Genomic DNA, 14,295 nt, shown 5'->3' on the forward strand with positions numbered 1-14,295 from the left:
CAAGGGAAATGATGGAAAATTAGCTTTGGTAAATCACTTAGCTTCTCAATGCAGAAGATAAGGTTATTTAATTTTTTATGTCTTGCTTCATTTCTTCGAGGTATCTTATGGAAAATCCATTTTTTCCCTTTGAGTTCCTATTTGCAATTATTATAGAGTCACTGGCTTCTTCTTTGAGGGAATCTTTAGTTTTACAATATTTTTGATATTGATTGGTGTTTTCTTTGATTTTTCTCATCTCTCCAGCTTTTAGTGCCTTAATTGTTTTTTGTTTGTTTGTTTGGTTTTGGTTTTGCCAGAGCAAGGCTTGTCCCTCTGTGGCATCTTTGGCTGCATTGGTTGGCTCTGCTTGGTCTTATCCTTAGTCTCCTGGGTTTGCCTTCTCTGTGTCTTTAAGGTTCAGCGTGCTGAATCTTTAGGACCCTTTATGGCATCTTAAGATAGGATGATAGGGACCTCAAAGCCCTGTGACATCCTGGTCTGAGCTGCACTCTCCTTGGTCTCTGCCATGCCAGTGCTGGTTGTGTTCTCTGGGGGTTTTCAAGCATCCCTTCTGTAGATTTACAACCATCCTGTATTCTTGTTATTTCTGGACAGAAAGTGCTTCAGGCTACATACATCTCTGGCCTTTCTCTGGTTACACTAAGTTTATGGACTTGTTTGCCTGTCCTGGCACTGGCTTTGCTGCCAGTCACCTTTTCTGTTGTCTGTGAGCTTCTGGCTGGCTTTTTATAGGGTTATAGTTTGGAAGAAGTCACGCATCATAATTTATAATTGTATTTCTTGATCATTATTTGATCTGGTATGAATTTCATGTTTTTATTGGAGAGCAGTTGTGGGGTAACTGTAGACCCTATCACCATCTTGGCCAGAAATCAAAATTCCTCATTTTATCTTCCTAGATTCTTGAAATTAGAATGTGTTGGTTTCTGGGGCAGCTAGGTGGCACAGAGGATAGAGCACCGGCCCTGAATTCAGGAGGACCTGAGTTCAAATCAGGCCTCAGACACTTAAGACTTACTAGCTGTGTGACCCTGGGTAAGTCACTTAACCCCACTTGCCCCGCCAAAAAAAAAAAAAAAAGAATGTGTTGGTTTCTGAGGATATCTTGGCTTATTCTTTAACGTCATGTTTTCTTGTTTACTTAGTTGTCAGTTGTCTTGAGTAAATCTGAGAAGACACATCAGGATGGTAGATTTTACAGTGGCCCAAGCCTACATTGTCTGGTAGTTGTAGTTCACTGTAACATCACCTTCCATATCCGTGGCTACACACTGACCAGAGTTGTTATTCTTCCTCGAACACCCCATACACCAATTCCATTGGTTCTCTTAGAAAACGAAGGACAAACAATATGTACATACTGACTAAGCTGATACTTCAGAGATGCTTTCTTTAATAACTGCTAAATAAAAAGACTAAGGAATCATCTGATTTTTTTAAAAGCTTCAATCAGACCTTGTAAGTTTGTATTTGACCTGAGAGAGATGCATTAATGGGCCAGTCTTTTGGAATAATTGACATTTTGGCAGCTGGGTATGTTTAAGCAGTGATACATAGCCCAAAGAAGTTTGACATTTCAAGTCCAAATGGTTAACATATAAAGTATTAAAAAGCCTTTGGCAAGGATTTGACTATATAGGGACATAGAAAGCAATATGAAAATTTTATCCCATAACCTTCATCCCCATGCACATAATCTGAGATTCTAGACGAACTAGAAAACAAGGATTACAGAAAATATCTACTTTCAATAGAGTCCAAAGAAGATTCTTTTTTTCTTTTCTTTTTTTTAAAGCACTTTCTCAATGGATTCTTCTGGGGAGTTCTGGTTCTCAGCAGGAAGGTTGAAACTTTGATACATTCTGGATTTTTTTAAGACCGCATTTATAACTGCAGGGGAATTTTTTTTAAAGGAAACCCTGCTTCTAGTACTTACTAGTTGTGTGACCTTGGGTAAGTCGCTCAATTTCTCTGACATCCTGTGTTCTCATCTGTAAAATAGGAATGATAACAAACCCAGTACTACTTGATCACAGTGTTGTTTTGAGGTTCCAATAAAGTAATACATGTGTGATATTTTGTAAAATCAGAAAGTTCTCTCCGTCTGCAGTTAAAAACAATGGCAATTCAAAAAATCAAATGGGAGTGAGGTACTGCCCTGGTTTTCATTAAATGGGAGTTAGTAATTATACTCGGGTGAAACCATCTGTCCAACATTATGCTACATCCAGTTTTCACCAGGTGAATTTCTTTCTTTTCTTCATTTTTTTTTTTTTTTTGCAGAGCAATGAGGGTTAAGTGACTTGCCCTAGGGTCACACATCTAGTGTCAAATGTCTCAGGTTGCATTTGAACTCGGGTCCTCCTTCTATAGAAGAATCAAGAAACATTCATTTCTAGGGAATGAAACAATAAAGAAACTACCTCTTTTATGCAATCTGCTCATATAAATGCCATGGGATGGGGGGGGTCAACTGAATTATAATGGCATTTCTTGACTTTTTAAAAAAAATTCTTTAATCTCTTCTACTCTTGGGACAGCTAGGTGGCACAGTGGATAGAGCACCGGCCCTGGATTCAGGACGACCTGAGTTCAAATGTGACCTTAGACACTTAACAATTACTAGCTGTGTGACCCTGGGCAAGTCACTTAACCCCAACTACCTCATTAAAAAAAAGATAAAGAAGAAGAAAAAGAAAAGATGCACACAATCTTTTTTACTCTTGACATAATGTAGGTAATCAGTGGCTCTCTAGGGCTCTTATTTTCCCTTCCGCCTATTACATGACCAGCCTGCCTGCTTTTCCTGTTAATCATGCCTCTGACGATATTTTTCTAATAATTCTCTCAGTTCTTTACTGTGCTACTATATTGCAGCCTCCTCATGTTCACCATGGACCTCTTCATTGCCTTTTGGGTGACCAGGAACTGTTAACTTGCAGACATATAATACAGCTGGCAGAATATAAATGTGAAAACGTGGACCTTTATTTCAGTGAGAAGCTTGAGGTCATTAAATGTTGTTCCTATTCAGTTGTTTTTGACTCTCCATGACACCATTTGGGACTTTCTTGGTAAAGATACTGGAGGGGTTTGCCATTTCCTTTTCCAGTTCATTTGACAGATGAGGAAACTGAGGCAAACAGGCTTAAGTGACTTGCTCAGGTTCGCACAACCAGCAAGTGTCTGAGGCTAGATTTGAACTCAGTTCTTCCTGACTCCAGGCCTGGTGCTCTATCCACTATGCCACCTAGCTTTCCACTAGATGTAGTCTGTATTATACCACTTGAAGTCCAACCCAGTTTCTTTCTGCTTAGAGGCAGCTAGGTGGTACTGTGGATAGAACACTGGAAGACCTGAGTTTAAATGTGGCCTCAGACACTGAGTATCTGGGCAAGTCACTTAACCTCTGTCTACTTCACTTTCCTCGACTGTAAAATGGGGGTCCTAATGGCATCTACCTCACAAAGTTATGAAGATCAAAGGAGCTATGTGCAAACTGCTTGGCACAATGCCTGCTGCTTAATAAATGCTTGTTCCCTTCCCTCTTGCTTAATTTCTGTACTGAGATTGTTGTACATTTAATATGTTTGTCCAAGATATGTGTACTGATGAACAAGTTCTATAGACTTTCCATCTAACTTGGTCATTATGTAGACAATCTACATTCTTCATCTTTCTTTTCTTATGCAGATTACCTTAATTCTTTGCTCTTCTCACAATCAGACCAGCCAAATTGATTTGCATGTTATTTGTGCCTGTTATTTCCCACTAAGGAATAGAAACTTCTTGAGGGGAAGGACTTTCATTTATACCTTTGGATCCTCATCACTGCACAGTTCCTGGCTAAGAGCTGTCACTTTAGAAATGCTGATTGAGTGATTGTAGGCCATATTTAGGAGGTTCTGCACTGTTTGGAGACTTTATGCAATTATCACTGTCATCTGCATGTGAGATTATCTCAAAGTCCTTAATATTTCTAGAAAATCCATCTTCCATTTGGAATCTGCACTAGACCTCCTCTTTAACACTGACAAATAACACAAAGGAACATGTATGTCCTCATTTTATGCCTCGTTTGATATTTACAATCAAGTTATTGAACAAAGTTATGGATATTAAATCTTTCAGTTTCCCAATAAAGGGATCATGTTATTTTAACATGTCACATCATTGCAGACATGTCATAGGTTAATGGGCTTTGCCATACATCCCTTTTTATTAGAGGATTACCATAGGATGAGTACCTTATCTCATATCTATTTCATTGCTTACTAATTCTTTTTACTTTTTAGTTATTTTCAAGAAGTCTTTGTAATTATAAAAAATATACAATTTCATGTTAGAAGTAGATATATTTCTGGGGCAGCTAGGTGGAGCAGTGGATAGAGCACCGGCCCTGGATTCAGGAGGACCTGAGTTCAAATCCGGCCTCAGACACTTGACACTTACTAGCTGTGTGACCCTGGGCAAGTCACTTAATCCCAATTGCCTCACTAAAAACAAAACAAAACAAAAAAAGAAGTAGATATATTTCAATTAAGTGGCCCAGCTGTTTGTAAGTAAGTCCCCTAGAAGTTGGGGACATTGGATGCAGAAGGATGTGTCTGGAGAGAATAAAAGAAATAGTACAAAGTCTCATGATAATACCAAAGAGGTCATGTAGCTTGAGAAAAATGGCTGCCTGTTCACCAATGTCAATACAATAAACCAGAAGTGCTAACAGAGAAATGTTTTGTATATGAGGAAAATCTCTTCAAAACCCCAACTGCTAATTACTTTAAGGGTCCATAACTTGACAAAGGTTAGAGCTATCAAATGACATCCTTTGTCAAATGTTGTGAGGTCTCTGGTATGTATTAATTAAGTAGTTACTTACTTTTGAGAAAATTGTATTCAGGCATCTGAACTGCCTTGGCCTAGTTGGAGGCCTCTCCTCACAGATTCTCTGTGAACCTGAATCTTAGGCATATACCTTCTACCAGAATGAACTGGATTGGGAAGTTAAGCTGCTCTGCTGCTGCTTCCATTGGCCTTGCTTTTCATTCTCAAGTAAATGTCAGACACTTTCTGAGAACTGAAGGTTTATTTTTTGTTTCCTTTTTTTGGGTAGGAGCAGCTGATTTTTCAGCAATTTAATTAAACATTTATTAAATTCTAACAACTGACGTGGTCGTAAAATTATGTTGGCATGCTATATCAGTTGCAGACCCATGACACTGCACTCCATATTAGGTATTTGCTTTGGGACATAACATACAGTCCACAGGCCAATGCCTTTGGGGTTGGTTCAAGTCAAGTGACTAGGCAGGATAGAATATTAAAATGTCTTCTAGACTTTAGGAAACTTGGGTAGAAGCCTCCTTCTTATCCCATTCTGTCATTTCATTAGAGTCCTGCCTCAGTCTACTGCAACTTCTTTGGGGGGGGGGTCTTAGAGCTTTCCACAGAAGCAGAAAACTACCCAGTGATGGTCAAAGCAATAGGATTTCATTGGGGATGTTTTACTTCACATAAGAAAAGATCCTGTGGTTAACTTTTGAGACACCTGGTAGAATGAGTAATGGAGGGGAGAAAGGAAAAGGAGTGGGGGGAGGATGCATTAGAATTCAGTTTTCTGAGAAACAAGGACACAACTGGATGTCTTTAGAGACAGACTACATGCCTGGCTTAATTACTAAAGTCAAGGCCTTGAATGAGATGATGTTGAGGCCACAGCCAAAGGATGAAGGGAACTAATGATTATAGACACCATCTAGATCCGATACTCAGGTTATTCTAACTTAATTGCCTAGGTTGTTCCCACCTTCTCCCACTTTGGCGAAGGCTTATTGTGTTTTCCTCTACAAGTGCTACTTGGGGATATAAACTTTAGAGGGACAGGCCTGGTATCTACCAGGCATATCTGAAGTATTTTTCACTTTAGGGTGGCTTCACACCTCTGTTGTCTTAAGCAGAGAGGTGTCATTTAGTCAACTAGCATTTGTTAAGCATCTCCTATTTATTATTATTTTTTGGTTGTGCAATGAGGGTTAAGTGACTTGCCCAAGGTCACACAGCTAGTGTCAAGTGTCTGAGGTCAGATTTGAACACAGGTCCTCCTGATTCCAGGGCCAGTGCTCTGTCCACTGCATCACCTAGCTGCCCCCTCCCCAAATTGGATCTGAGATCTCTCTTTTTAAGACTGCCTGGATATAGATAATGGAGACAGTGGTGCTTTGGTAGAGCAAGTAGGGAGAAGTAAACATTGTCATGGAAAAAAGTTTTTAAAAAAGGAAAACAATATAGGAAATGTAATGGCTAGGGGAAGATGGCCTAGCTATGATCAGGGAATGATGGATATTTAAATTTGGTTGAAGGTGTGGAGTTAGTGAAGCAGGGGGAGGGTCAGGCTAAAAGTCAGGAGGGAGTAAGTCATGGATGCTTGGAATGCCAAGGGAGGGAGTTTGCAATTTATTTAGAAGACACTGGGAAGTCTTGAAGGGTTTTTAAGATTAGAAGAGTTGAGTGGGAGGTGAAATGATGAGAACTTTGTTACGGGAAGAATTAATTGAGTAATATTTATAGGTTGGTTTTTTTTTTTTTTTTGGGCAGGGCAATGGGGGTTAAGTGACTTGCCCAGAATCACACAGCTAGTAAGTGTCAAGTGTCTGAGGCCGGATTTGAACTCAGGTCCTCCTGAATCCAGGGTCGGTGCTTTATCCACTGCGCCACCTAGCCGCCCCCTATAGGTTGGTTTTGATTAAGACTGTCTGTGGAAATAAAGGAAATAGTAGGCATTCACCCAGCATTTATTAACAGCCTTCTATGTGCAAGGCAGAGAGGCAGTGTGGTTCAGTGGATAAAGGGACAGCTCAAGTCAGGAAGACCTGACACATACTGGATGCCTGACTAGGGCAAGTTACTCTTGGTGCCCCAGACAAACTGTCTCTAATATGAGTTTACAATATAGTATAGGATATGGTAGCTAAATAAATAGATCTTTGTACTTACTAGTCAGACTATGGGAAGTGTATAGAGGATGGATGGGAAGGGAAAGAAGTTGAAAAATGAGAGATTGTAGAGATGAACTCTCTAACTTAACCAAAATGTGTTGGACATGTTATATTATGTCCATTCTGATATTTTGCAAATGTTTCTGTCAACCATCTCATCAATTATAGTGTTTTCTGTTACCTATGAAATTTTCAATGAAAGATTTCCTTTAATTCTACTACCAGACACCTCTGCATGTCTGCTTTGTCCTACCAGGTGTGGGTGTGGGTGATGAGGGGAGAGAGAGAAGAAACAACGGAAGGATTTCTCACTCCGAAGGTTAAAAATGTTTTTTAGAAAAGGGAAATTTCAAAAGCTTTGAACAAAGGAAAGTGGATATTCTTTTTCATCAAGTGAAGCAAATAGAAAAGGCTGATTTTTATCATTCCCTTCAAAAATGTGATACATTCTTAATGACCGATCTCTAGCTTTGTTTGTATTAACTCAGTGGTAATAAATAACATACATATCATGGGCCATACTTCATGAATCTTCCACATATAGAACAACAAATTGTACTCCTGGGAGTTAGAGGTTGTAGGGAAAAAAACAGCAAAACCCTATAATCTCTGGGCTCTGTAATCCAATGTGAATGAAGTACATAAGAGTCCTTTTGAGTGGACAGGCCCAGTTTTTGCCAAATAGCAGTTGATATAGGAGGTGAAAAGGGGTTAACAGAAAAACCTAAGATCCAAGCTTTAATTCAGGTATGAGCTCTAAGTGGGATACAGACCCCAGTTAATGGATAACTTACAAGTCAGGATGCTAAGTTCTCTTACCCACACAAATCAGTACCCATAACGGGAACAGAGGGAGTGAGGCCATGAAGACCTTAAATAAAATGACAGGCTATAGAACTCAGACTAGAAATAAATTATAAATTAGGATGTTTTTAAACTAGCCATGGGAATTAAAAAGAGACATGCTCAGAAAAGGCCAAATTTGTCCCCATATTCACCTTATGATGTGTAAACCCCCAAAACACACCTCCACAGAAAAAGGTACCTGCCTCGGGGTTAGCTTAGGACCCCAGGAACTCCAAATTAGGATAAGCCCTCCCCTGTACCTCCCTAAGGTGGAGATTATTATAATGAGACTGATAATCAATTTATCCATACTATAAATATAACTGTCTTTCCTTTCCTTATTCGAGAGAGACCTTTCCACTATTCTGGTTCTCTCCCTGTGGTCACCCACAGTATTGCAATAAAACTAACTGAATCACTGAGTTTTGTAATTCTTTTGGAACAACTCACGACCAATTTGACCCCAAATTCCAGCCCATGTCATTTGGCGCCCAGACCCTTAATTCCAGCTGACATCACAGTGACTCCAAGCATTGCCATTTCGCTGCTGACAGAAAAGTTCAAAAAGTCCATCATGTCCTAGCTTCTCAGCAGCTGATAAAGGTTAATGAAAGTGAGGTTTAGGAAAGCAGGGTTTCTCCATTTTTTATGCTCCAGAACGACAGTCCATGTTACTTTCAACTGGCCCATGCTCTTCTTGCATGATGACGGTTTCATTTGCTTCAAGTAATATACTAGTGCCTATACTATTATGATGATTGGCAGGCCAAAGAATGCTCTTATGGGAGAAGTGAGCCTGTGGCAATTAGTACCTATAAAAATGAGATTTACATGGAAAACTCCTGAGAGCAAAATGCTGGCTTTTTTGAATTCTAGGCATTAATTCGTAGTTCAGTGGGGCATGCTATTTCTTTTGAGAAGTGTGGAAGTAACTGGGTAGTGATTTTTAAAAATGTACAACTTGCTAAGGTGCTGTTTAAGATGACATGATGCTGCTTTGCAGGAGAGAGAGATTCTGGATTTTTCATACTCATAAAATCACAGTTGTATTTAGAAATCTGGAGAGAGTGGTCTATGGGCTTTTTATCTTGAATTCCTATTTTACTCCAAATGTACCACATGGGAAGATGCATTAAATAATTAAGACACTCAATAATGGATAGTATTATGTACAAATGTTGAATGTTCATTTCAGATAAATTGTCCACCAGCCACTACCTAAAGAAAAAAGTAGAAACCTTTTTTTTTTCTTCCAGAGATGGGATAATACAGTCTGAGTGTAGTATATGATATATGTTGTCAAAAGGTGGTTGGTTTTACTTAACCATCCCCCTCTCCTCCAATACCTTCTCCTCTTCCTCATGTGGCTCATCTGAGGCAAGGAAAACATATTGGTAACCATTGCAATGGTCTAGGTAGGATGTGATGAAGAACTGAACTACAACTAGAATTATGGCTCTGTTGAGTGGAGGAGAATTATGAAGGTAGAAACTGTGGAACTTGGCAACCAATTGGATATGTAGAATGACTGTGAGAGATGATGCCACCGAGATTGCAAACCTGGGTGACTGAAGGAACCTAGTGGTTTCAGTAGTAATAGGAAAGTTTAAAAGAGGGGGAGGTTAGTGTGTGTGTGTATAAAATAAGTCACATGTGTGCTAATCAAGGTGCTTTGAAAGTTCTTTTATTTTTCTTGTTGCAGTGGTTAGACTACTATATAAAATTATTGTGATTGATATCATTGTCATTTCTGAGGTCTGTCTGCTTTCCATTCTGATTACTGATTGCTGGTTTGAATAGTTCAGAAGTGAATTGGTTCCATTGTACATTGTACCTTTTTCCTCATTATTATTCTTTCTTCTTTTTTTTTTTTACTAATTTTGATCCTTGTGTAGTAAAATGGATGGACAGACTATACACATGCAGCTTATTCAGAGATAACTCCCACATCAATAACAAGTCTTTTCTTGTCCGTTAAGAAAATAATGTAATTTAGTTTTTCTTGTGCTATTTGATGCTTGCCAGTTTTAAGTATTTAAGTTTCTTGAGGACAAGGACTGTTTTATGGGGGGGGTTGCCTTTCTTTGTATCCCCAGCTTAGCACAGTGCCTGATAAATTGTGTCTGATTAAAATTGTTGATTGATGGATTATTTTTCTCTAAGAAAATATTCATGATATAAAGGTGTGACTCCTCTATGTAGTGTGAAAATCCTTGACCTCTCTCATTTCTCTTGAATCATGCTTTCCCATTTTTTCTCACAATCCTCAGTTTTGCATTGAAATTACTAAGAATTTGTGTGTGTGTGTGTGTGTGTGTGTGTGTGTGTGTGTGTGTGTGTGTATAAATTTGAAGGGTTTTATCAAGTTCTTTCTAGAATTTCTTTGCCTTGTCATCCTTAATATCTATTGTTAGTGCACAAACTATAATTATTTTCAGAGTGGTCTTTTCTGTAATTATTATCATCAGAGCTATAATATGAAATGACCTGATATCTCATGAAATAATAGTTCTAGTTGCATTTGAGTGTATGATGAAGCCATCTCTGCCACCTCCTTTCCTTGTAGTAATGATCTATCACCCCATTTAGCTGCGACTTCCATCTTTCTTTTTATTCTTTTATAATGAGAATATCAAGATTGATAGGATTCTGTTCTTTCAGCAGGATATCTATATGTTTGTCATTGGGTAAGGATCTCACATATTAAATACCAGCACTCAAAGTCTTCAGATTGTATAAAACATATCTTCACATCTCAACCAGATTATTATAATAACCTCCCAGTTGATCTCCCTGACTCAAATCTCTCTCCACTCCAGTCACTTAACCCTGTTTCCAGTTATTTTCCTTAAGCATAGATGTGACCATGTGACTCTAACACTCAGTCAACTCCTATAGTTTCCTATTTCCCATAGGATCATATATAAACTCCTCTCATTAGTTTTTTTGTTTGTTTATTTGTTTATTTGGTTTGTTTTTTTCTGGCCAATGAGGGTTAAGTGACTTGCCCAGGGTCACACACCTGGTGTCAAGTGTCAGATGCTGTATTTGAACTCAGGTCCTCCTGAATCCAGGGCCAGTGCTTTATCCACTGTGCCACTTAGCTGCCCCTCCTCATTAGCTTTTAAAGTCCTACATAACCTGGTCACAGCCTATCTCTCTAAGCCTCATTGGATAATGAGAACCAAAGACATCAGGAGGGTGATATCTTGACTTGCAAGTAAATTAGATTTAAGTGAGGCAAGACTGTGTAAAATCATCAGCCTCACTCCTCCAGGGTCATTGGATTCCAGTGGTAAGACATCCTGCACTCTTCACTGTGTCCAAACTGCCCTTCTGTCTGCTCTTCACACACAACACTCCATCTCCTATCTCCATGCATTTGTACTAACTGTACCACTTACCTGGAATTCATTACTTCCTTAACTCTGTCTGATACAACTGAGGCACTATTTTCTGCATGAAGTCAGTACTGATCTCCACCCCCTTCCCAACTGCTACTGCTTTCCTTCTCAAACTACATTTTATTTAACTAAAATATATATGTATATGTGTGTATTTATATGTATGTGTATATACACATATATAATGTATACACATATATACATATGTATGTTTGTTTACCTTATATTTATGCTATATATATGTGTGTGTGTGTGTGTGTGTGTATGTACTTGTTTCCCCCTTGAGAATATAGACTCCTTGCAAGTAGAGATTATATTACTCTTTGTACTTGTACCTCCATCATCTGAGGTGACATCTGACATATAATAGGTACCTAAGGAACACTAGTTGATTTTTTTGATTATCTGATTATTATAATCTTCTGCTGTCTTTTCTGTTACTTTGCTATTTTTACACATGACAGAGCACCATTTTGCCCTTTTTTTGTTTAATAGACTGCTGTAACCAGAAATTTCATCACCAAATGGCCATTCTGCTTGTGCTGAGCCTCCCTGTGCTCATCTGGGTCGATATTCACAAAGCAGCCTTAGTTTTCTCTTGGTTCCATAGTCAAAGCCTGTCCAGTGTAGGAGAACCTGCTAGAGCCTGTAGTGTGCTGGTATAGCTTTTAAGAACCTTGGGTCACAAAGGGAAAAGGACCCACACATACAAAAATATTTATAGCAGCTCTTTCTGTGGTGGCAAATAATTGGAAACTGAGGGGATGCCCATCAACTGGGAAATGGCTAAACAAGTTCTGGCATATGAATATAATGGAATACTATTGTGCTGTAAGAAATGATGAACACACAGGTTTCAGAAAAACCTGGAAAGACTTTCATGAACTGATGCTGAGTGAAGTGAGCAGAACCAAGAGAACATTGTACACAGTATCAACATTGTGTGATGATCAACTGTGATAGACTTGACTCTTCTCAGCAATACAGTGATCCAAGATAATTCCAAAGGACTCATGATGGAAAATGCTCTCCATATCCATAAAAAAGAACTGTGGAATCTAGATGCAGATTGAACCATACTGTGTCTACTTTTTTTCATTGTTGATGTTTTCCCCTCTTGTTCTGATTCTTCTTTCACAACATGACTAATGCAGAAAAATGTTTACTGTGATTTACTATGATTGTACATATATCAGCTAAATCAGATTGCTTGCTGTCTTGGGAGGGGAGAGGGAAGGGAGAGAGGGAGAAAAATTTGGAACTAGAAATCTTATAAAACAAATGTTGAAAACTATCTCTACATGTAACTAGAAAATAATAAAATACTTTTATGATAAAAAATAAAGAGACCTGAAAAATAAAAACCTTGGGTCACTTGCATAGCCATTGGTATAGGACTTTGTAGAGGCCATCATCCAAAATTCAGCTCAATTGATATTGCTACAGCATTGGCCTGATTCCTTGACTCAAGAGCCTGCAGTGGCTTCCTGCTTACTGCCTTTGTTTCATACTTACCATTTATCCCACCCTAATTCCAACTTGTCTTTCCATGCTGATTTCTTCTAATGATACTCTACATTCCAATCAAATTGGCCTAGATGACCTCTTAGGTCTCTTCTGTTTTAAATTGATTGCTCTATGACTCATCGTGGGAAGCATTGAATTATTTTACACCAAATACCCAGACCAGACATGGTGCTACCATAGGAAATATTCTTTTAGCCATTTGAGCCTCAGTGTAAAAGGTTTGCTCTCTCTGAACTCTAGGCAGTTTCTATTGGAACCAGTTTGCACAACTAAAACAAGCTAATAAAAAAGTAGGAACAAAAAGTAGGGCAAGCAAACAAACAATTTTCAGCATTTTAGACACCTGGTCTTTTATGTAGTGCTCATTTGGATGACCCTTGAATCTACACTGAAAATGTATTTCTTCATGTAAAATTATTCATCCCAACCTTGTTTAACTACCCGTAGATTCTACATACCAGAGTGAAGAAGTCAGTTTTTCAGAAAAAGAAGTTTGTTCTCTTGAATTTAATACCTAATTCTGTGCCCACGGCAGCTAGGTGACACAGTGGATAGAGCGCTAGGACTGGAGTTAAGAAGACTCATCTTCTTGAATTCAAAACTGGTCACAGACATTTACTAGATGATTTACTCTAGGCAAGTCACTTCACCCTGTTTACCTCACTTTCCGCATCTGTAAAATGAGCTGCAGAAGGAAATGGCAAACCACTGCAGTATCTTTGCCAGGAAAACCCCCAATGAGATAATGAAGAGTCAGGCATGACTGAAAATGACTGAACATGATTATTATACATTGTTGGTTCACAAACCCATCACTTGTGTTATTTCTTATCAAACATCTTTAATGTAATACAACCTCAGGTCAGCCAAGGAGTACATCAATCCCTGGCTTAGCTAAAATAAGAATAATCCAGTTAGGCATGAAGAACTTTTCACTGGTCATCCTGACCTGAGAAATCACTAGGTGTGGCATGGATTGTCCCTTTGGCAGGAAGATTGCTTGAATTGGGAGGGAACCCAAAAATTCTCCTGGTTTTAGTTTGCATTTTGCTTCAGAAGCAGGCTACTGGAGGAAAGCCATCATTTTGGTTTTCTAAAGTCCGACTGCAGAATGCTGATAACCTGAGTCAAGTTCAGGAGACTGTGACATTACACCTTATCACGGAAATGCATATGCAGAGAGCAACTTTGGTTAGAACATTATTAACAAATATGGAAAAAAGCCTTAGAAAAAGACATTTGGTGAACTAAGAGGTTATTTTGGTTTAAATAATCAAAAGGCAAGGAGTAGCCACCAGTACATATATAACTTTCTAGAGGAGCTTCTGTGCTTGATGCCCTCAACTCTCCTTGTTGAATGAATCCACATGTATTTTCCTTAATCATTCAGGGAGGAAAATTACTTCAGGTACTCATTGCATCCAAACATATTTTAAAACATCTTCCATTGAGGTCAGTGAAGGCAAAGCTCTTATCTGTTTAAGCTTCCAAACAAATTTCAGTTGGAAATCTGTAAATCC

Source organism: Dromiciops gliroides, chromosome X (genome assembly GCF_019393635.1).
Source record: "Dromiciops gliroides isolate mDroGli1 chromosome X, mDroGli1.pri, whole genome shotgun sequence".
NCBI classification, from domain to species: Eukaryota; Metazoa; Chordata; class Mammalia; order Microbiotheria; family Microbiotheriidae; genus Dromiciops; species Dromiciops gliroides.